The following is a 26,229-nucleotide window of genomic DNA, read 5'->3' on the forward strand; positions in this document are numbered from 1 at the left end:
TAGATATTCAAAACATAGCAATTGCAAAAATGTAATGAACTTTATTTTAGAACCGTTGTTGCTTTTCAGACTATGAGACTAACCTTACCAGACTTTTAGCCTTTGAATACATTTTTATAACAGGATTAGGCTATTTTCTACATTAAAATATAGCTATTGACTGCTTTTAATTTCTAGCAGATTATCATTAAAAGATTTTGTTGTAAGAATAGAAAGGAGAACGGAATTAAACAGCTCCATGACATCTATACCAAGAAGTGGAGGAGAAAAATAGTCGATTTTCAGCCCAAACTGAAAGCCTTGTTATGACTTCTCAGAAAGAACAAGCTGTACTTTCAAATGAGGTGAATACTCCTTCAACTTCCTGACATTCTCTGAGTCATGATTTATTACTTTATGGCTTTTTGCGAAATTTCTGAGCTGATTTCACAGAAGTAGACTTTTATCTTTTCATTTTTTGACCTTGCAGATAGGTTCTAAAGAGGACATAATTCATAAGGCAAAAATAGAAGAAATTGATAAAAATGGAGATCTCTGCATCTACACATACAAGTCCATAGATTTAGGTAATTTTTCTTTGTGTCACTTCTACTGTCAATTTAAATAGCCCATTTATTTGTTAGTTGAGTTTATATATGGCCTTTAGGCTAATATGATGAAAGTTAGAATTAACTGATTTATTAAGCAGGTTTTTATCCTTTAAAATAAATAAATAAATAAATATATATATATATATATATATATATATATATATATATATATGAAATTGTAGAAAAATAGTGTCTTATTGGACACGTTTTACATGCAAGTATTAAGCCTAATATTTTCTCAATAATATTGAAAAGTCCGTGCTTGGTAGAGTAATAATTTCCTGGCTGGTGATAGCTACAGATGCGTTACATCAAGCTGGATTTGAAAATGGATTTCTCCCTTTGGGGGACATGTGTGGTGTGGACGGACCTGGCATCTGGCTGACATGTCAGTCTTTTGCACTAGAGTGATGGCCCTGGGACTCACATTTGGAGGGCATCGAGTGTTGGTAGAGATGTGTAAGGTGCAAGGTGGGACTGGCATTGCTGCCTTGTTAACAGACTCGGACCGGGGCCTTGAGTATGTTCTGTCAGCCCGTCAACCACATTTCTAGCATTTGGGCCAAACTGGTAGGGTCGCTACGTTCTGTCTTTTTTCATTCTGCAGGGTAATTTTTAAGAAGTCATTCTGAAAAGGGGCATGTGATCAAGTTTGGAGGCACCAAGGAAAATAAACTTAGAATTTGTTACGAGGGACGCGCTCTTCAGATGCGCTGGATTAATCTGGAGCACTGCACAATTTCGTCACCCAGGATGCATTTGATGATCACTGGAGAAATTTTTTGTTGTCACAACTGGGGGAGAAGAGAATTCTAATGACATTTAGTGGGTGAAAATCAAGCGTTCTGCTAAATAGTCACAAGGCACAGGACAGCCCTCGACAAGAATTATGAGTAGTGGGAGGTAAAGAAACCTTGATCTAGAGAAAGGCAAAATGCCTTTCAATCAGAGGGAAATAATCTATCTGCTGGAAAAATGCCAATTTTTATATCTATATTCACATTGTCAGTACAATTCAAATATATTCTTATCACCTGTGAAATGTCCTACACATGTGACCTTGCCAGACAGATGAATGGTGATAACCACATTCATATGTTGTTAATTGAATGTTATTTATTTTTGAGTGTATGCTTTCAAAAAAAGGTCTAATTCATGGACAAAGAAATTTTAGTCATTCATTTCTGTGGGGATGTTTTACCTCAACCATAGACTGTGACAATTGTCATCAACTATGCGGCAGGGAGAAAAGATTTTCTCTGGATCACAAAACCTACTTATTCCATTAGTATTACAATTTGTTTATTCCATTAGGAATAAACTAACACAGCTTGGTATTAAGAGTGTCTTACACAAAACACAGTGGGGATAGAGGGAGAAACATCAGATGTCCCATGTGCCTCTCTGGGTGAACCTGGACCTGTCTGTGGCCTGGGTGTGGTCACAAGGCGGGTGGAGCTGACTTATGACTCAAGGGACAACCCAGGGGTGTGTTCTTGACTGACAGATTTAGGAAAAGACACAAATATATCTGAACAGCCAGATCTAAAGGAGGCCAGAACAGGCAAAGTAGCAAAACGCAAATTCTGATGTGTCCTCAAACAAAATGACCAAACCAGGGATAGTAGTTTCAGGAGAAAGTCAAGGTGAGTCCTGGATAGAAGTGCTGGTAAGGGAGGGTCGTAGAGTGAGCCTGCCTTTCTACCCAAATGAACTTGAAATGAATTTGATAGGCTGAAGAGGAACGTAGTAGAGTCATGAAGTTCAAGTAACCGAGGTACCTCTCTCTCCCTGGAGAGAGCGATTTTCCAGCAATGCACATATTTCTCACGCAGGACCAGAGAGCTTTTGTGTGGGTTGAAATAGGTGGACACAAAAACAGGTCTCTCTCTCTCTTTAAGATCACAAACAACAGGGGTCCTATAATTCTGAATCTGTAAAATGGCATGTCCTCACCACATGCGGAAAATTGTCTGAAAAACGAAACGACTGCACAGAAAAGCAATATTATAAATTAAAGCAGTTATCTCCAAAGATGAGAGAGTGAGAGCAATGCTTGATGAACACAGAGCAAGTCTTCAAATGCTGTACTTTTCACAACCATATACCTACCTTCCACCTTTTTCCCCTTAAACTAAGTTTAGTTATAGTTTTGTCACTTCTTAAGTGTTTTTACAGTCTGGCGTATAACAACCTTGAAACATTCAAATCTAGTTGTTAGGTCAGTGGTGAAATATTTCAGTATTTTCTATCGAGTTTATTATTCTCATCAAATGTAGAAACAGACAAAAATAATTATTGTGTGCAGTTTTAATGAAAGACATATTTTCTAAAATTGATTTAAGAAGCTTTCCTTTAGCTTCTCATTCCTGTGAAAATATTTAGGGGACAACTTATCTCTTTGGGCCCCTAACACTCATTAAGTTATCAAAAGGTATTTTAAATTTTTAAATTTTTTCTTAATGATTATTTTTTAATTATTGATCTCAATATTTTCATTGGTCTGAGGAAACACTATCTTATGGATGTATATTTTTCTCAGAAAACATAGAAGTGCTGGTGTGTTTCCAGTTCCTCTTTAAAAGACTTGCCCAACAGATGATCAGACTTTCTGTGACTCTGTCACTTCCTATTCTGTTTCACTTGCAAGTTTTTCCAAAGTCCAGTTCTTAGAAATCTCTTTTGTAAGGTAAAGATGAAATTGATTGTCTATATATTTTAAGAGGCCATCATTCCATTGCTGTCCATTTTCAATGAGCTGGTGTTTACTTTTTGGGGGTATTCATGGTCCTGACTCACCAGTTCTGCTGTCAAGAGAAGAACAGATAAAAAAAGGTTTATTCACCTAAAGGTCACATTCATGGTCCATTTTTTTCTGTTCTTGGACAAATATCTTATGGAAAAATATTGTTTTGATTGCACAGGATTCCTTCTTGGTTGCATTTTCGTTCATAACTCATAGGATGGAAAAGTGCAGTTAGGAGCCAGACAGTTTCACAACTGCTTACTTTGCTCAATGTCTTGTTGACACTCAAATATGTGCTAAATGAAAGCCCCGACAGCCTGGCTCTGTCACTTTGAAGTTTGAATATGGTTTGATTATATCTGTGTTCGCTGCAATATTGCAAACTGTTACTCAGTTACTAATTTTTCTTTCATTCATAATGAACTCAAGAGATAGTCCATCCACTGATACTTGTTGTTATAGGCTATTTGCAAAGGGCGTTTTATTCTGATAATACATTAAAATTTAAAATAAAAAGCATGACCATTATAACTACCAGGAATCTTGGATCCAGACTTTCGATGGGAAATACTACACTATGTTGCTATGTTGTTTACTTATTTCCTTTTACTGATCATGCTGAAAACACCCAAACGCTGTAGACATGCTTCTTTTTATTCTAACTCAGAGGTTGGAAATTATGTCCCATGGGGCAAATCCAGCTGTTGCCTGTTTTGGAAATAAAGTTGTATTGGGATGGAATCATACCTGTTTGTAGCTGTAACTCACTACCATGGTAGAGCTGAGTAGTTGCAAAAGAGACTTCATGGCCTGCAAACATGTTTACTATTTGCCTCCTGTCAGAAAAAAATCCTGCTGACCTTGCTCTAACTAGTCACAAAATACTCAGGAATTAGTTTCTCATTTACGTGGTTGGCATGATTGCGGTATTTTCTCAAAAGTCACCTGGTTTTATCATTTAAATACTGCCTCCAGAGTACATACATTTGTACCGAAGTATTTCTCTGGTGATGGCTATCAGCAAAAATTAAAAGAAAAATATAGGTAGAATGATATTCTATTTTACTTATATCGTAAGATATTCAAGGTCAATAAAGACTACATTTAAGATTGATGAATGCAACTTCAATTATCATATACTTAATATGAAAGTAAGTTGCTCCAAGAACAATAGGACTTATTTACATGTTCATAGTGCTCTAAATACTAGATTATGACATTTTACTTTCATATTTCTGTTTACTTACAACTCTGGAGTATTTTTGAATGTACAAAGGCATAAGATGTCCAGAAATAGCATTAACAGTTCAAGTATTGTGTTTATTATCTCCCAATTAAATTTTGTTTTCCATAACACCTATTTCTCAAATAATAATGATGATTAATGGGAAAATGTAATTTAATTTACCCATAACATTTTTAAAAATGGAAATAACCTTCAAGGAAGGGTCATCTGAATAACTCCTAGTTTCCTATATAGGTTATTTGGTTGGAGATTTTTTGTTAATGTCTATTGTTGTTTTTAAATGAATAGGTATTTAAAAAATTAATCCAAAAACTCATAGACACAGACACCAGTTTAGTGGTTACCAGAGGATAAGGGTAACCACTAAAGGTTACCCTTTTTTTTTTTTAAAAGATTTTTATTGGGGAATTGGGGGGTTGGGAAAAGTGCTGGGGAATTGGGGGAAGGGGAACAGACTAGTTGCTGTTGCTTTGGTCTTCAGTCTAGTTGTGGAGGACGTTGCTTCACTGGCCCAAGTTGGCACCATTATTGCGCTCTTCCTGGGCGAGGCAGATCAGTCGCCGGCTTCTGGACGGTCGCTCACTGCGGCTGCTGGGCACTCACGCTGGCTGCTGGCTACACACGGTAGCCCATGGCAACCCACTGCAGCAGGGGCTGCAGCCTACATCGTGGCTGGCAACTCATGGCAGCCCAGCTCCAGGTTGAGCTGTTGTTCAGCATCTCAGCTGTGGAGGGCAGTGTCACTGGCCCTCATATGTGGGATCCGAACTGGGGGCCTCTGGAGTCCCAAGCCAGTTCTTAATCATCGCACCACTAGGCCGGCCCAAGGTTACCCTTTTAAAGGAGGGTGGTAGAAGAGGGAAAAGGGGATCAAATATATGGTGATGGAAAGAGAACTGACTTGGGCAGTGAACACACAATGCAATATATAGATGATGTGTTATAGAAATGTACACATGAAACCTATATAATTTTACTAACCAATATCACCTCAATAAACTTAATTAAAAAATTAATCCAAATTTATCAATATAATGGAAACAAAATATTTCCATCTTCAAAATGCATTTTAGGATCACAGTCTGAATTAGATTATTTCTAGTTTTTCTAAAGTATTTATGTTTTTATGATACAAAATTTGTTACTAAAGCATATTGTTAGAGAGAGACTTTAATGAATTGGATATAGTTACTTAAAACAGTGCTAGAATGATTAAAATATTATTTGGAAAATCCAAATAGTAATTTTTCCAGTCATAACTCTATTTTCTTGATGTTATATTTTCTAGAAAATGTGAAGCCTTTCAAATGTTCCAACACCCCAGTTCTTTCATATTACATGTTTCTCATAATTAATTTTAGTTGAAATATAACATTATTTTCTGTATTCCAAAATATGTCATCAAAGTTCAGTTTTTTGCCTGTATATGTATATCATCACTTCACCAGCACCAACTCCAATATAGTTAAAATAAGATTAATTTCCATATCCATTGAGAATTTTACTTGAAAATCTAATTTGTGGTACAGAGTTTGAAACTCATTACAAGATTTATGTTTTTCTCTTCATAGAAAAATATTGTTGAACGACATATATAGAATATTTTGCTTTTAATTAACAGTTAAAATTGAGACATAATTCACAAATATAATTATTCATGCTGGTTTTTATTGACCTATTAATGCAGTCTTTGAAAGTAAAATCACATTATTAGAATACTATTATTTATTTGTTTATAAGAGGCTGTGTTATGGTAGGATTGTCAAAATGGAGGATTATGGCAATTATTTAATCTATATTCAGTGCCCAAGAAGCAGAACCACCCTTTGGCTATTGTTTTGGTTGTTGAGTAGTAAATAGAATAGACGTTCTGCGCAATGAGCAGAATTCGCACATTGGCTTCCCATGGCTTGAGGGCCATTATTCTGGAAAGGACTATGTGTAAGCATAGTGCATCTATAGCAATATTGCTTCCCTGGCAGAATTGTAGAAATGAGGTGGGGAGGAAGTAGTTTTGACTACTATTCCTCCTCACTTGGTAGGATTAGCCATTAAAGAAAGTAGGTGTATCCTGGAGAACACCTATAAATGGTTGCTAACTTAATTAGGAGATAATTCAATTGTCACTGAAGTTCCAGAAATGTAATGGAGCAAAACGGTACAACTTTCGGTGACTGATGTGTAATTACTGATCTGACAGTTGCTTCTTTTTCTCTGTACCTAGTTATAGAGACTGCCAGAAGCGATGTGCTTTTACCTAGCAGGCTCACCAGTAGACTTTCATAGTATTGACTCAAGATGGTTCCTGCTCTTCTGCTCTTGGCCATAATGTAATCTGAAGGGATCATAATTGTTTTGACATCCTGCAACATGACACTATTCCAATATATTGATTATATTATAATGATTAGGCCTTATGAACAGAAAGTGGCAAGTACTTTGGATGCCTCAGTGAGACATGTTTATGCCTGAAGGGAAATGAAGATGATGGCAGTTCAGAGGCCTGACACCTGATCGGAGTTTGGGGCACTTCTTTGTCTAGAGCATCTGCTCACCCAAGCAAACGGAAAACTTATGTACAGTGCATCATCTACTATCAAGTCCCAGGCCCAATACCTGAAGGGCCTCTGACTAGTGAAGAGAACATGCAGCACTGCTGACATGTTTCTATGCTTCATTAGGAGTAACACATAGGCTGCCAGCATAGCACACCCAGGTTGTCCTCCCAGCTGCTCTGCCACTTGGAGCTTGAGTCCTTGAAGATCCAATAATATTCCTAGAGTCTGCGGCAAGTAGAGATGCTCTACAGCATCTGGCAAGCTTCAGTTAGAGAATAATGTTACCTATGCCTAGGGATTTGGAGCCAAGCCCTGCACTCATTTACAAAAAGCTATCATCCTTTTCAGAAAAAACTTTTTTTTGTTAACCGGTCTTGGTAGAGACTGAATACCTGTTCTAGGAGATCAAGTGATCACACAACCCGAGTTGTGGTCATAAATGGGTTTTATCGAATATGTAAATTAGATATAAATACACACATCTTTCAGAACGGCTCAGGACCAATTTCTTATTTACTATTTCTGGATGACAGATGGCTCTTGCATGTGTGTGTGTGTGTGTGTGTGTGTGTGTGTGTGTGTGTGTGTGTGTGTGTGTACACTCTGGCACAGTTCTGAAAGGCAAAAATAATTTGCAGGTGCCAGTGGCTCATCTACCTGAAATATCTATTCCTCTTGCAACACTTCCTCCCCTCAGTCCAAACTGTTGTCCTCATGAGAAGTTCCTCATAACCAGTTAAATGAGAATAATAAGAATGATAATAAAACTCAGAACTACTTTACAGATAATTCTGTGAAATATGCTAGCATCACTGGAAGGAGACTATTACAGCATTATATTCCCAATATAGTGTGTTTTTGAAAGACATCAAAACTCTGAGGGGACCAGTCAGCCAACTGCCGGATGGTTGGTTACATTTGGCCCCTTCCCATTATGGCATGAGAGGCAACCTATGCTCCCTTGAACAGACACATGTAGTAGATACATATTTACATTCTTAACTCAGAATGCTTATGCCCACATCTCCATCCATGGTCTAACAAACTGCTTTATTCACCATCACACCAAAAAAACCCTTGGACCAATTAATCAATAGGAAAGCATGATGTCATGAGTTTATGCCCATGGAAATCATTAGTCTTCATTTCCATGGGCAGCTCCATCACTCACGTGGTGCTTGCCTGCTAGAATTGTTAAATGACCTCCTGAAGATTGCTCCGGTGTCAGCTGTAAGACAACACCCAAAAAGGGGGAGTCTTATCTTATAGGTATATATTTTGAATTGTTGACCTACATAGGGTGACCTACATATTTTTTCCCCATAGTCAAAGTACACAGGTCAACGTGGTAGACAGCCTTACCTGGGTGTAAAGACAATGCATCCCATACAACAGGAATGAAAGTTAGCACACGAGTCTGTAGGTAGAGGAACAGGTATGTTGGTAGATTTGGTGGTGAAGTCTCTAATGATTGGTTCTTTTTTGTCAGTGAAGCCAGGGGCAAGTCACCACCAATAAAAGTGTAAGTGTGTCAGTGTGTGGATGGGGGAGGGTCTCTGGAAACTTGACTAGAACAAGACAAGATACGAGACCATCCCCAGGAGAATGAACTGGCTGAGAAAATGGCTGTTAGGCAATACGAAGGGCCAGTCTGAGGTGGGAGGTCATAAATTTAAAATAAGGTTAATCAGCACAGTCGGAGGCTTTCTCCAATCATAACTGGAGGCACACACATCATAGATTCAGGGTAGGAGCCGGATTGGATTTAGCCAGGTGTTAATCCAGGTGTGGCTGTGCCCAAGGAGTGCTAGAGTGGGAAGAGGCACAGGAAGTGAGAATGTCTCCGAAGGGGTGATTATCCTGATATCGTTATGGGATATAAACTAAGTGAGAGGGACAGGGATGTTGATGCTGAGAAATGGAGGGCTTTAAGCTTCGGGGTCAAAGACTTAGAAGGACTGATGAGGTAAAATTATTTTACACAGGTGTTTCATATAGGGTAACTTTTAGTTCAACTTTCAAAAATAAGCCTTTCAGTTACCTAGAACATTTTGTTTTTCTAATGTACGTGAATCACTTGATTTCAATGATTGCTGGTAAATTGTGATATTTTGCCCGCCGCATAAATCCTATTTTTATGTGATTTTTTTGGTGAATGGGGCTACTTGGGTTGTATGTGAGGAATCCGTCGTTTTTATATCTTTCAAAAAAGTAAGCCATACTTTTCTGAAAGCGGTAGGGTAACATGGAACCTATTTAATTATTTGCAATAGTGTTGAGTAGCACACTCCAAATTTATGCAGCAGAGACTTTTAGCTTGAATGAATTAAAGCTTTTGGATTTGAAAACCTGTCTGTTTCTTAATATAATCAGATATGTGAGTCTCTATAAACTTTCTTTGCTTTCAAAGGCAAACATAGCTAATAATTTCTGTGAAGGTCTTGAGTCGGCCCAACATCTGTTCTTGGTTTACTATAAAAACCATGTCTCTGATCTCATGTGTTGAACTACTGTATGTTTGCCACTGTCTATTTCCTGTGAAAAAATACATTGAACAATAATAGCTTTTGTTCCTCACGCTCCAACCACTAAAACAGCTGAACAAATAGTATCCATGCTTTCATTTGGAATAATTTATTCTGTGTATATGTTTATGCAGAGTCATTTGGCTTATTGGATGTTTCATCATTTAAAAATCAAATCTCAGAAATTTAGACTACTGAAAACCCCGGTCTAATAGTTTCCTCATGCTTATAGTAATTCTCTTAACAGCATTTCCTTCCTAATTCATCATCTTATTTTGTGTATCGTTGGGTATATCGGAGTAGAAGTGGTTAAAAAGCCCCGTGATTAGCAAAGTTAGTGAAAAATTTCCATTCAAGGTCACACGTTTTACAAATAACATTAAAAGATTAAATAATTTGGCATTTAAATCATAAAAAATAACTCTCCCTGCTCTTTTGTTACCTAAAGAAATAATAACGATAGATTTGTAATGATATAAATTTTAATACATTTTTCTTAGCTCAACACACTCCAGATGACTTACAGGTAGGCTGTGCAGCCCAGAGCAAGCCTAACTTCCATTCCACACAGTATCTTATTACATAAACTTTACTAGCCCAGACACAGAATAAGTCATGCGTTGATTAAATAAGACAAATAAAAACACCGTTTAAATGGAAGAAAAATAAGTTCCTTAAAAATCAGTTTTAAATCATTTGCAGTGGCAACAGTTTGGAATTTTTTTTTTTCTGGCATACAAAACTCTCTTAAAATTTAGGAATTATAATTTAGAACGTGGGCACTACAACACCACATTGAAAACCAAAGCCTGCAGTCACTCACCCGGTTCTCCAGTGGACCCCATGTTTAAGAGCAGGCCATCGACGAGGCTCAGGACATGTTAAGTTTTCAATTTACATTCAGACCTTACAACCTATGAGTAAAGCGATATGACCGGTCAAGTTTAAGGCCTGAGTTTGGAGTCCCGGCATTTGAGAGGTGACTATTTCATTAGAATTCAGTTACTTTATAGAATATCCACTTTTTGGGTTGTAGGATATCCTAATTCAGAAAATCATGAAATTGTGGCTGTATTAGTTTGCTAGGGTTCTTGTAACAAAGTATCACAAACCGAGTGGCTCAGAACAATAGAAATTTATTGTCTCACAGTACTGGGTACCGAAGTCCAAAATCAATGTGCTGACTGGGCCGTACTCCATTTGGAGGTGCTAGGAATGACTCTGTGTTAGACCTTCTTCTAGCTCCTAGTAATCTGGCTCGTGGCAGCACAATTCCATTCTTCACATGCTGTTCTCTTTGTGTGCGTGTCTCTCACTGCGTGCGTCCAGAATTTCCCCTTTTTATAAGAACACCTGTCATACTAGGTTACGACTCACCCCAATGACCTCATTTTAACTTGATTACCTCTGTAAAGGTAATCTATCTCCAAATCAGATTACACTATGAGCTACTGGGAGTGAAGACTGCAACATTTCTTTTGAGAGGACACAATTCAGTGCTTAACAGTGGACTTTTATTTTGGCAAAGGTTTGTCACAGGTATGACATAGACATGCTTTGCAACTCAATTGTTTTCTCAACAATGTTACATTCTTAAAATTTTATATGCTACATATTTATGATTAGTCATATTTTAAGAGTCTAGTCATTGTTACAACCATAAGCAAAAACATGACTCACAATTATGTCTTAAAAATAATTTAGTGTCTCACAAATCCAGATTTATTTAGCCTCAGAGCTCCCCCTGGGTATCTCACTCTCACCTCACTCTTGAGATGGGGATGGAATGCCCCCTTCAACTTACATGAATCTCTGTTTGATTCAAGCATTCTTCCTTAGAGGTGAACATAGCTCTAATTATTTACGTTAGCATAACATCAAACATTCTTATAGCTCCATCCATGCAATTTCTGGTGGCTTTCTATTATTGTGTAGTCAATTTTCTTTTCTTTATGACTTGTCAGGAGACCACATAAGAAAGGATCTCAAATATTCAACACAGTTTCCTAATATCATGTTTCCCACTATTTTTCTCTACAATCAAAAGTTGATGTGATGTGTACATTACTAAATCAGTGCAAGGTAATCTTTCACATCAAGGAGAACTAATTTATAGAATATATTCAATTAATTTAAAAATACTATCTATGTTTACTGGCTACCATTTCTTTGAAATACTTCTAATTCTTAATTTCATTCAGGCACATCTTCTAGCTAAATGGTTTCCTTTTTCATGTTCCTTTTCAAGAACAAATCTTTGGGGGGGAAAAATACTGAAAAGAACTGAGTAGGATTTGAAAACTTAAGTCTGCTGCAAGATAGTTTTAGTATGTATAGAGTTGGGTAGTGGCAAGAATCTCTAAGATATTCTGATTTTGTGTAAAAGTCTGACACACAAATGGAATATACTGCACAATACAGTCTCTGAATGAGCCTGAAGATGAGAAGAATAAAAACTACAACTTACATTGTACAAATTATGTGCCAGCTTGTGCAATGTGCTTTATATTGGCTTGTTGGAAAAGTCATGAGGCATTTTTGAAACGAAAAACATAGAAAAAATACGTCATGACTTTTCTGACAACCCAATAGTTTGTTTCTTTTCATTCTTATCAGCTAACATGTAGAACAATGCTATCCTAATTTTATAGATGAAGACACGTGGGCTCAAAGAGATTAAATATCTTTGGAAGGAAAACAGATAGTAAATGGGAAGACCAGATTTTGAGCCCAGTTTTGCTGATTCTAACCAATTCCCAAGCTGCCTCAAAAATACAACTTTCCAACAATTAGACCTGCTTTGCAGTGTAAGATTCTGCCTCAGTATGTAAAGATTCTTATAGTTCTAGACTCACTGGAAACACAGCACAAAACAAAACAAAACAGAATAAAACTAAGAAAATACAATAACGACACTTGTGGTCATCTGCCAGGGGTATCAGAGTTCAATATGTAAGAGTATGAGATTTTAAAATTTTTGCTCATGCATTCAGATGCTGACTTTTCTTCGTCATCCTATTCATTTCTATTTTATTCTTGTCTAGGCTATCTTATTTTTTTTTAAAAAATTTGGTCACAACTCAGCAAATGTATTTCAAAAATCACTCATGGGTAGAAAGGTGGAAAATCATGCAATTAAGCGATACTCCCCTCTGTGATTTGGTCACACACGTGAACAGAGCACACACACATGTTGTTGGTAGTTTTGGAATGGGAACTCTGCCGGCCAGGGAGGGGTGTTGGCTATTGTGTCTCCTTGTTTCTGCATCTTCTTTCAATGTGTGGAGCTGGGAAGATGAGGTCAGAGCTATTCCCCTGGTGGGCAAGCTCCCTTCTGTGGCATTCGAGATTCCAAGGTCTCGCAAGGGTCCTCAGAAGCTTATGATGGGGAATTGAACTATCCATAGTTTATTGATTTATTCACAAAATACTCACTGAATATTTTATGCATCAAGGTGCTGTGCTAGGCACTGAAATTTTATCAGTAAATGGATGCAGACATGAGCTATGCCCTCACTGAGGTTATATCTCGATTTATAATCTTCCATACATAACCACACAAAAAATATACAATGGCAACTTTTCATGACACACCTGAGCATGATTATCTTGCTTCCAAAATGCCTCTCCCAACTGTTTTCCTCTCCTTTTCCCTTCCTTGTCCCTGTAAATACTGGGAACAAAACAACCTTTAGTAAGTAAATCTAGAAAAGTCAACAAAAGTATCTTTCTGGAAAAAAAAATGCACCCCTCAGTCCCCTCACATACAAGTAGCATATTATACTGTCTTTCAGGGGAAACCAAAAAGGGAGGAAAGAAAGAAAGATAACCACCCGTCTCAACTCCTGCTGATGGATTTCCAAATACAGATTTGGAATAGAGCTCATTTGAATTTGAGGAGTTCCTGCAAAGGAGTTTCACAAAGCATTGTAACAGTGACCAAATTTTTGGAAAATTTTATTTATCTGATACATTAATGTTAGCATAAAAGCTAGACACCTGCACCTTTGCTCTTTTTTTTTTTTTGAGGCGGATACAGCCATGTAGGTCCCCTGGAGAAAACAGATGCATCCCTCTTGTTCTTCTCTTTGAATTGATTACTCTGTATTAAAATAGATTCTCCTTAAGTTTCAGACGGCCTTCCAGTCAGTGATGGGTTTCCTGAATAGTATTGGCAGGAAGCTCTGACGTTGATTTGGATTTTGAGCTCCAGTGTCAGGTTGAGTGAGGAGTTGATTAAATTATTTCATTTCGTTTCTAAGGTACCATTTTTAAATGTCAAATCATTGTTAGATGCTAGACCTTTCATTGTATTTGCAAAGTGTATTTCAGCTTACCTTGAAAGAAAAACTACTCCCTAAAATATTGGATCAATAGAACCCAAATGATGGACATTTATGCAGTTGCATCCAGTTGTCTGAAAATGAGGCCCATGTTCCAGCTCTCTCGAAATCTTCCAGACATCCCATGTGGTTGCTGGTATACCTTTCAGTGAGTGCCACTCATAGGGCTCTCCTGATTCTGATTTCCAATGGTAACTTCCTCAGAATGAAACCTTATGATGAACAGTGCATTTACTCTTCGAGACAGATATTTTGTAAAAGTTAGCCAATCACATTTAATATGTTGCTCTCTATAGAACGTCTTGTCTAAATTTAAATATAACTTAATGTAAAATTCATGTCATGTTAATGTATTCCGAATTAGACAATACTTTGGTTACATCGTTCCCTCTCTCCTTCTCTTTCTCTCTCTCTCTTTTTCTTTCCATAAAATGCTTTTCAAAGGATAGATCACAACAATGGAAGACTGAGTAAGGTCTAAAGCTTGATTAAACATTTGTCAGAATTACATAGAAACACCAACAGAGAACAGATAAAGTATTATATTGGACTGTGTATAACTAGTATAAATATTAAATCATGTATCACTTCTTATAATCTTGTAGGAATATAGTGTTGGGTAAAGTTTTAGGGCTAAAAGCTTGGCCTTTGGGGCTAATCAGGCTCTGTTCACTCACATTAATTACATGTCCATGGGCAAATTATTCCACTTTTTTAAGCCTAAATGTCTCCACTTATAAGTATAGATAAGTGTAGATAACATTGTACTACATTATATAATTGACTTAGAGTGTCTTCTAGTGCCTGGTAATCAACAAATAATAGTTTTTTTCCCCACATTTCCCTACTTTGCTCATAGTTCATATCTCAATTTAATCCCAAAGTAGAGGGCCTGGACAAGACTTATCAACAGTACTAATTATCACTGCCCATCCTCAAGGTTCTGTGGATTGTGAAAATAGAATTTTTTTTCTAATTTTTTTTTTTTTTGCTAGTGCTTGTACCCAAAGGGCTCTAAAAGTCAAGTAGGTCTCTTATCCCTGTAAGCCACCTCCATCTCCCTAGTGCCCATGTCACTTGGTGGCCTCCAGGAATGACGCATTACTCAGAGTTGTATTTTAGCAAGTTCTTGTAATATTTTTTTTCTCACTACCCTGCCTTGTTGGACTTCTGCTTCTTATCCAGATCTTATTAGGCATTCTTCTATCATCAATTTTCTTTATAAATCTAGCTCAGTGGACCTATTTTCTATCAAGTAATGTTTAAACACTAGTGGACTGATTGTCTTATAGGATTCATTAATCTTACTATTTGATATTAATAAATGCCTCTAGGGTATTAATTTTTTGTTTGGTCAGTTTTTTCCTTGAAAGAATTAGCATCACTCTAGATTTGGATATCTACAGAGTCCAGCCTGAAATTCCAGTGGTGACAAAAAACCAAACCAAACCAAAACAAACAAACAAACAAACAAAAAAGACGCTAAAGATTTTGGCTCATCGGATTCAATGTTGAAAGTGCCTAAAAAAACCTGAGTGACATTGTGATGTTCCTGGTAGGTCAAATACAATTAGCAATGAGAACTGATTGTGCTATTTTTCTAAATTGTTAGTGTGACCCACAAAATAAAAAAATCACTGACCTTTCACCATATTTTCAACACCCAAGTTCTTGCTTATCTTCTTAATTTCTTCATGCAACTGCACCTCATTCAGATTTGCTGTTGAGATCGCAAATTTGTTCGCCGTATTTACTCCTTTACTATTTAAAACATGTCAAAATATGTTCTTTTTAACAATTATGCTTTTCAACACTGGCCTTCATGTATGTAGTTACATTGTTTAGGGCAAAGTAAACTTGTTTAAAATCATGGAGATACATGACAATGTTTCAAATTGTAGAAAGTCATAACCCAAAATCTAATTATCTAATTTCTGAGACTTTTGTTTCAGGGGAAAATCTAAGAAATTAGTAAATGTCCCATCCAAAAATGTATTGCAGCCTTATTTTTACTGGTGAAAAGTTGAAATAATCAACCAAGGTTATGCATGCATATAAACAAACACTGGAGAAAATTGTAGAAACATTTTAAAGGTGGATTTCTCTGTGTGGTTAGATTATTGTTGCCTTTCTGTTTGTATTACATTTCATAATATCAAACTTCTTTTTAAAGATTATACACACACACACACACATACACACACATTTTTATAGAAATCAATACTCGTTTCCCAAATAAATTTGAGTGCCATCATTTATACATATGGTTCTAAAATCTAGTTCTAAAAATAAGCCCTGATATTTAAATGTTTACCTTTGTGAAGTTTTAGTTTAAAATTCCAGGCATCTCTGAAAATAGTGAAGGCTGGGACTGACCAAAATGATTAAGCAAGTTTAAATGTATCCCCATGATAGAATGCAGCATATATATTCTCAAAGTAATGGAATCCACTTGACTCTACCCGGGACTGATTGCATTCCCATCTTGTAGCTCCACAGAGTAAACATTATGGAGGCCATAATGATAGACAATATCCAAGCAATCCGCAACAATAACAAAGCCACCGTTACATTACATTTTTATAAAATCTTAGACTGTAATCATAACATGAGCACCTACGAAATCTGAATACAAAGGTAAAATCTACTAATAAAATGCAGTGGTCACCTATTACCAGCAGGTCATGGCTCTCAATAATAGTAAAACTAAGAGTAGCCACTTTCATAAAAAATAACATAAATCTTATTTCAAAACAGTCGTCCATGAAATTAAGCCTTACTAAGATCCTTGCAATGTTAGCCCCGCACCACATGGGCCCACTTCATTTTTGAGGCAGTTAGCAAAATTGAGAAATGGGGCACAAAGTTTTACACTTTCACTATGTCTTGGAAAATTGTGTCATTCTTTAAATTCAGGTGCATATAGGAACATCCAACTTCCTATTTGTACTGCTGAGATGCTTATGAAATAAACACCATTATAGTAAAATGAAAAGAAAAAAATACACAGTCTGGTGTTCAGTAGGCATGTGCTATCTATGAATACTACTTTAAATTTGTGGACCATTACCTGTGACGTTATGTATTTTAATACTGAGATTTTCTTTATAAATTATTTGGGTCATGGAATATCACCGAGTCTCTATCTCTGTTTTTCCTTTTGTACAAGTGAAAAGCGTGACTTGCACTGAGACCACCAGGTCCTACCCAAGTGAAACTCTCCTTTGGATTCAGAACGTACAAACTGGCGTGAAACGCTATAGTACTACGAGGAGATAGCAGGAGTCAATTAATTAGCAACAGCACATTTCCTTCAGATAATTTATGGGTATGGTTTGAGAATCGGAGCAACTTTAGTGAGCAAAATCCCACTCGCGTAAACCTACCTGCAAGCTCTTTTGCAAAGTCAGAGAGCCAACATTTTGAATATTGTTCAAGAATGTTCTGTTTTTCTTATCACCTTAATGGCAAAATCAGTACATAACCAACATCATTGAGAAGTTGGTATATGCTAATCGCCTTACACACATCACCTCATTGAATCTTCTCAGCAATCGACAGATACATAGACACATAAGGAAACCGAAGCTTAGAGATATTCCCTACCACACCCAAGACCACTCTGCTAATAAAGCAGCGCCGGGACTGGACCCCGGCTCTACCTTTCCAGAGCCGATGCTGTTTAATTATTTTCATACACAGCAGGAGATAGGGATGTAGGAGTCTAGACACGCAAAACAGCCCGATAATAAAACGATTCAAACATTGGGTTTTAAGTTGCTAATCCATATTTAAAAACACGCTGTTGTAACGTATAACGAATGGCCCATCGTGAAGGCATGACACGCGTGATGCAAACCCAGTAGACAGGCGTGCTGAAGCCACACAGCCCACAGGCGGAGAAGGGATGGGTGGACAGCAAGTGGCAGGTTACAGTGGATTTCTGGGCGGCTCTTTGCTTTTTGTAAAAAGTCTCAGGTGTAATGGAAGGAACTAGTATCATAATATGAGTGATAGTTACTGCTGAGCAGGAGATACTGCAGACCTGCAGACTGAGGGGACAATTTAGCAAGGAAAGTCATCACAAGGCACTGACGGATGTGACTCCATTTAGTAAACATTTTCCGAAGAGTTTGGGCATCTTCATTTTCTCCTAATAAGGCACTGTAGTCAAAATGATTTCCCAGATATTAAAAATGACTACATTTTTAGCACTATAACCCCGCTTTTTTTTTTTTTTGACATTTTTAAGGAAAGGAGTGTGAATTACAAACTGTTGTTTTTTGTGAAAGAACCCATGAGTACAATCCATTTATTAAATTTAAATAACTAATATATGTTAAAAAATATTTTCCTATTTCTTATTTCCTGTTTGATTGATGTTGTATGCTTTACCGAGGTTTTCAATTATTTTATAAAATATTTAAATTTTATAAAATATTTAAATTTTATAAAATATTTAAATTTTATACATATTTGGTTTAAATTAAATATTAATTTAATTTAATATTTAAATAAAATATTTAAATTTTATACATATTTGGTTTAAATTAAACTTGTTTAGTTTTTTTTATCATACCTTGTATGCCAGTATGCTAAAATTTATGGTATTAGCCTACCCAAACACAAATATTATTAGTTTAGAATGGGTCAGTGCTTAGCCACTCCAGAGACATGATCAGCTTCTGTACATCCTTCTACCATCCATTAGTATCCAGCAGATACATCAAAGAGTTCTGTTTTTTAGCTGTTTTGCTTTCTTAGAACAAAGTACGCGGCAGAGCGCTGCACATGAGAAAGTCTGGGTCAAGTTAAATCAGAAAGGTTTGATTTATTTAGTTTCCCTACTGATGAGCTTTCCACTCAGGTGACTAGGGAAGACCACATCCTCCCACCCACAGAAGGCAATCCCTTAGTAAGAGTCACAGTCGACCTAATATTGGGAGAGACTAAGTGAGGGATGAAAGTATGTTTGGTTTACAGTGAGGATTACAGGTACTATATTTATCTTTTCATAATATTTCCTATAAAATTATCACATTGTGTCATTAAGGTTCAGCACACTGGACCCCTGCCATTATGCTGCCATATCCCCTAAGAGCTCAGTATCTATTTCACTCTGAATGAGTTGTTAACCCTGAAATGCAGGATTTCTGCGGGCAGAATTCTCTTATTTCCACACAACCAATCATGCCACATCGTCATATTCGAAGACTCGACTGACCATGAGTACCTCTTCCAGTTCTTTCAAATTTCTGAGGCCGATTCAAATCACATTTGTTGGGAAGTTGACGCATCAACCAACACATTTATCACATTTATTCTAAGCAAGACCTGCAGACATCTCATAACTCATTCATAGTATCATAGGCTATAAAATCAGTTGCTATCATGAGATGATAGCAAGGCCCTGAGGCAGTGGGCATAAGACAGCAAATTTTCATATGACTGTAAGAATCAGGAAAGGGTCCTACCTGGGAAGGACAGGTGGGTGGCCCCGCACGGAATGGAGTCGTGGGTTATGGATGACTGCTGGACACTGTGGAGGAAACAGAAATGTTTGTCTGTGACACCACGTTGGCAATAACAATAGGTACTTTACATGGAGTTTTTACCATAAGCCGAATATTCTTCTGCTAAGTACATTACTGTGTAAACATAATTTCTAATTTTCAAGACTTTCAGAAGAATGCTTAATGTGACTGATGAGGACACCAACATGGAGATGCTTCAAGTAACACATCCAAACACCACACAGCTAGTAGATGGTTCAGCTTGGATTCCTCGGAGTCCCACCTACCCCACAGCATGGATTTCTCGTTTGTTAATTACTATCAATCAAAATGTTCATGGTGACTTTCTTCACAGGTGATTTGCCTTTGATTCCTTTAGGAGACATTTAGGTCAAACCCTTATCTTCCGGCCTTGGTGCTTCCAACCCTGGAAAAATCAGTTCAGCTCTAAAATCTCAACTCCTACAAAGCATTTCACTGCTTATCACGTCCCCCTGCCTCATTACTTTCCCACTATATCCAAGAGGGGAACTCAACTAACAGTTGTGATCTGGAGCTACTTTTTAGTGTGTAAAATATATGGAAAATTAATCCCTCCCATGATGAATTATCAGTAGAAATCCACCTTTGTTCAGTGACGCCATGATCTCATGTCAGAATTAATACCATAATGTCTCACTGTGAAAACCTGCATTTATTTATATAACAGTCAAATGTTTTTATCCCTCTGATTTATGTTTTCTTATTAGAAACAGACAAAGTGATACTTGTATTCAATGTGTGTGTGTGCGTGTGTGTGCACGTGCACAGCTGACATCCTTCGGTATTCTTTGATGAAGAATACAGAGAGGATTTTATATCAGTAAAATGAAAATATCCAAAGGATTTCATCATTCAGATGAAAGCTGTAATTAATAGATCCAAATTACTCTAACCCCATGCCCTAAATATACACATCTATTCTTTTATTGCAAAGTTGAGATAAATCATTTTCTAATTCCATCTTTTCCATGTTCCATTTCTCACATCTATGCATTTTTTATGATAGTTTTAAAATATAAGGAGATTGGATTGGAGGAAGAAAAAGTGTTCTGTTGTTTTGCTTAGTTCTTTCTCCATTCTTTCCTCCTATCGCATATGAATAGCCTTATTGGGAAAATCTTAACACATATTTTCCCTTCTTTCTTTCATTTTATCATGTTCCTTTTCCCAAAATCACATATAATCTAAAACACCACATTGCATAGCCATTTAGCTTTGCAGGAGTTTACAAACATGCAGACCTAAGAAACTGCAAAATATACCATTGTGGGAAAGTATTTACATGTGGAAAATTATGTGGTTTACAAATCATTAATACCTCAAAAGTAACAATTAAGAGTTCAAAAGTAAGAATTCTTACTAATACAGATATCTGGGGAACGGATGACCTGTAGTTACTACCTAGCTATTTCTAAGTGGATTTCATGTAGAATAGGGATTCTTCCTTGCACTGTCAGATCAAATCTCCTCCACAGACTTCCTGGCAGTGAACTATATATGAGCTTGGCAGTATTAGTAAATTTGAGAAGAACATCCTTGGTTCTCGTTGAAGATCATAGAGGTATGCCATTAAAAAGATTCTCTTCCTTCTGTATTTTGATAATACCACAAAGCAGAGTATGCTTACATTTTATGAAAAATACTAGACAAATTTACAAAAACCTGTCTTTTATAGCATTAAAGACTGCATGATTATGCAAAATACCAATTTTTTTCAATATGGTATAAACAAGGACACCCATCAAGTTAAATCTACTTGGCAAATTTCTCTTGTGAGGTAAACATAGTCCATTTATGATTAAAAGCATAGCATTGCTCATATTTTTGATAAGACAGACCTCAATTAGATGAACACATAGCTTAATCAGTTGTTTAAATGATAATATTTTCCATTCTTAAGCAATTAACAACAGTTTCTTTAAACAGCGGTGTCCTTTGGAACGACTATTTTTAAGCATCTTCCTCATTGTCTTTTTCTTTCTTTTGAAAAACGAGATGTGCTTTGATAAACTGTATAAACACATTATGCATTATTAAACCTTAAAATTATATGCTCGACAGAGAGCATATAGTACTCTCTGGGGCTTTATTTCAGCCCATGCAACTTATTAGTTGTGATTTCATCGCCAGTGGCAAAGCTAAGAATGCTCTTTAAATTAAAACATTTGGCTATGGCGGTGGGAAATTCTCCATGATGAGCGGGGCTGGGGAGGGGGTGGGGAACAAACCTCAGTGTTTTCATCCAAAAAAAGAAAAAATCAGCACTGGCAGAATTGGTGCTTAGGTTTGTTTATCTCAGAGACTGCACATTCCAAACAACGTAGGGATGGCAGTAATTTTAGAACCCGTGTAGATAAATTTGCAACTTAAATCACAATGTTTACAAAAGGCTATATAGAGCAGTACACCTTACTTATACCAGATGCTGGTCTTCGGGACAGCGGGCAAGCAGGATGGTGGACGGTGACTTGGGTCTTCTTCATGCAGACTCCGTTTCGCCAATTTTTTTTTTTTTTTGGCTAGCATGGGCCTGCTATTTCTCGTCATCATCACTATTTACTATCTCTTCATTTTCTATTTCATGTTTAATTAAATTATTTTATTTGAATTTACACACACACACACACACACACACACACACACACACACACAAGGTCAGACAGTTAACTTCGTGAAATCACCCTAGAAGAAGTGCTACATTCCTCATTGCTGAATATCACTATGGTCACCTTCGAAGTCCTCCCCTTGGGAAGCTATGCACCGACGCCAGCACCTAGTCTACCCTTCAAAGCAATTTTGGAACTCTTTTTCTGGAATGGCCATCAGAGCTGTCATCATATTATCCTTGATGTCTGAATGTCATCCAAATGTCTTCCTTTCAATATTTCTTTTGTCTTTGGGTAAAGAAAGAAGTCATCGGGGGTCAGATCAGGTGAGTAGAGAGGGTGTTCCAATACAGTTATTTGTTTCCTGGCTAAAAACTCCCTCATGGACAGTGCCGTGTGAGCTGGTGCATTGTCGTGGTGCAAGAGCCATGCATTGTTGGCCAAAAGTTCAGATGGTCTTTTTCACGTAGCCTTTTCAGTACTTCCAAATAGTAAACGTTGTTAACTATTTGTCCAGTTGGTACAAATTCATGATGAATAATCCCTCTGATATCAAAAAAGGTTAGCAACATTGTTGTAACAAGTTCGCGAATTTAATTGTCAGACCTTGTGTGTGTGTGTGTGTGTGTGTGTGTGTGTGTGTGTGTGTGTGTGTGTATTTATATATTTCCCCATTGGCCCCTGCAGATCAAACCAGCATTATTTTCTGAAGTGAATACATTTCACCTGTAATGATATAGGCACTTGCTTTCATACGCATTGGTATTGTACTAATATAAAATTCAGCTTAGGCACCCATGTCTATGACATTCAACATGTTATATACACTGTTAATGTAACTTACAGCTTTACTGTGTAGGATAGAAATGATCAAGATGAGGTAATTGTAAATAAATTCTTATCAATGCATAAATAGCAAGGACACTTTCAAATGAACTACTGATCCCCAATTAAACTTGCCAAATAATTACACGATAATCACGGCTCTCATCAGCAACTGTTGTAAACTGATGAAATTTGACTCAACAAAACATGTATAAATTTGCACGTGGTAGAAACATCTGCCAACTGTGGCAAACTCTTTTTATGCACAGAGCTAGAGGCGCTTGTGCTAGAGTCACTGTGAAACCATGTTGAAACCAGCATGCTTTTCCCCTTCCAACATGCAACCTTCTCCTTTTTATTTCTCCCTTCCTTTCTTCTTCCCTTCTCCTCTTTTAGTTTCCTTACTCTCCCCAATTTCATCTTCATGAGAAATTTAAACATAGTACATATAATTCATGTTACTCTGCCATTCAACTCTGATTCTAAAGCATTTTATCTTTGAAAGTGGCTTTTTGTAAACCTAGAAATACAATACATATGTGCACCTATTTTGTTTTTCAGATTCTATATTAAACACACAGTGCACATTTTTTATAAAATCATTGACAATAGATTGGCTTCAATTGGATTATTTATGATTTCAGACTGTGAAAAATTGTAAGAACTTCTGATTTCCTTACTTACTACAGTATCCTCGTATCCTCTGAGACCTCTTTCTGAGCTAAAGCCGTAAGTATCCCTTCCCTAGCCTGAATTCACATGCCCAAACTATTTTAAAACAGAGTGTCTTATAAGTGGAAAAATTGCACACCTCCCTATCCACCCATTCTCAGCCTTTTTTCTACCTATAGGAGGGATGAACACTAAGATAAAACAAACTTGGGCAATTAAATTTAGTTCATACGTTGTTTGAAATGTGGGAGTAGGCATGATAAAAATTTGTGTCATGGCTTACTGTTTCTAAAAAGCTTGCAAATATATTTACTCACTACCCCAGAAAAATGAAGGCAGCAATTATATCTACTTATTTCACCATTATATCAGCAGCTTCAGGTAATGCTCTCTGTATAAAGCTTTCATGACGATTCAATTGTACAAAAGGGTCTCTGTTATGGAATATTTTTATTTATTTTATCAGAGGTATTTTGGTACTTTTAGGGAATCAATAGATTCCTAATAAGTCTATATTAATGAAAATTTTGAAACCCATGAATGGGAAACAAGGAGAAAAATATATGTGCAGGAAGCACAGTGGGAAGAAACAACAGTTTGACAATTTCTCACAATTGGTGCTTTGGCGGAATAGTCCGTTGTTTGCTTTGGAGATGATCTTAAAACTCATTAGTTCTAAGTTCCTGATAGTACAGATAAGACAACAAGGCCTCAGGGAGGTGGTGAGGGCCTTGCCACTAACCAGTCAGTGCTCTTTGCACTGCCACATGTTGCTATCAGCCTGAGTCCCTATGGAAGGATCATAATAGAGTGGAGCAAACTATGAATTAAAATTGCAGACCTTGGAGGATATACCAGCTTTTTCATGTGCTGGCAAGAACCTCAGTTCTGCTGTGTCCGTGTCCATGTGTATAAAATTAGAATTATCCTTTCTATCCTGGAATTCCAGGGCCGATACAATAATCAAATAACACACTAAGAAAGGGAACCAAACTCTAGGATGTGTTTTCTATGTGCAAATACGTTCAATTGTATACTTAGATAGTATATAACTGAATTCCCAAACTAAATTCAATGATTGAATCATCATTTTCTACTTGGACATTTCCCTTATTTCTGTTATTTAGCGGGTAGTCATTCATTGGAAAACACTGAACACAAGCCATATCCCAAACCCAATAGTCACCACAAGAGATGCAAAGTTAGAAGAGAGATTGCTTTCCCGTCAGAGTTTATCTTAGCTAAACTGCGTTCAAACTCCAACTGCTTTCATTAGTAAACTTTTCACAGTCACAGATGATACTCACAGCCTCGTCAGTGCTCTGTAACCAGATGGAGACAGTGTGAATGGGCAGGGATTTGGGGCAGAAGTTAGATTTAATTCCTGCCTTTTGCTTCCGCCTCCCAGGTAATCCTTGATCAAATCCTGTTGGCTTGAAACTCCTTCCAAGCCAGTCTTCTGTCCATCTTTTCATTCTTACCCACCTAAGAGAAGGCGCCTTTGAAGCTCACATCTCAATGTGAAGCAAAAGAAAGAAGGAAGTATACAATAAGAGGGGGCTGGAGACACAAAGATTCATGTGTGAGGACTACAAGGGGGAGGCGAGGTGGGGTGAAAGATAAGGGAGGCGAGGATAGAAGGTAAACCGTGGAAAATATATCTAATGTGGGCCTTATTATCGTATGTATTAAAATGATTTATACTATGCCATACCATCTCATTCTTTGAGCCAAATACTGTTCAAAATTACAGTCGTTTTTTGTTTTTTTTTGGGAGGTGGGAGGTATGGTAGAATTTCGGAATGATAGGTGAAGGTGAAAAAGAGTTGAGAAGTATTATAAAGGTGCTCAGTGTATAAGATAAAAAGTGATCGTCCTCACCAAGGACCACAGAGATGTGGTTAAAAATCAAAGTATCTACTAATTTCTCTTGGACTCATCCTCTCACAACGAACGTTACACCGGCTGAGAATTATCACTGACATCTTTTGTGTTACCTTTTTTTTTTTTCAGCTAGATTACACTGCGTTTCAGTATAGAGTAAAATTATGGTCAATTTGTTGATAACTGTCAATTAGAACTCGTGCTTTACGTTTTTGTTTTGAAGACATAGATTGCTGCCACCTCACTTCACTGAGTTTGGTCTTTGTCTAAAATTTCTTTCACCTCCTCATCCCTTTTTTGCTGTTTTCTTAACCCCCTAATGCAGACCACTGGCCACTTAACGTATTGCTTTTGTTTCTTATAATAGCTTTCGCTCTGCCTGCGTTCTGTTCTAAAACAATTAATCTCATTTTTTGTTATGACAGACATTTATATTCATAGCATGTTTAGAAAAGTAATTCACATTGTTTTAAAAATTATAGCAGGGGTCATAATAAAATGTGGCACTTCATGACACAGAGGAAAACACAAACTGTAAGCATTATTCATTCAACAGATATGTTTCCACTCCCTTGAAAAAATAACTTTTAATTGTTCGTATTCTAATTCTAAGTTCTTGTAAAGCTATTTTAAAATTTAACAGCTCTAGATATTAGCCAATTGGCACCCTGATAAGACA

Source organism: Hipposideros armiger, unplaced genomic scaffold, assembly GCF_001890085.2.
Source record: "Hipposideros armiger isolate ML-2016 unplaced genomic scaffold, ASM189008v1 scaffold_170, whole genome shotgun sequence".
In the NCBI taxonomy this organism is placed as follows: Eukaryota; Metazoa; Chordata; class Mammalia; order Chiroptera; family Hipposideridae; genus Hipposideros; species Hipposideros armiger.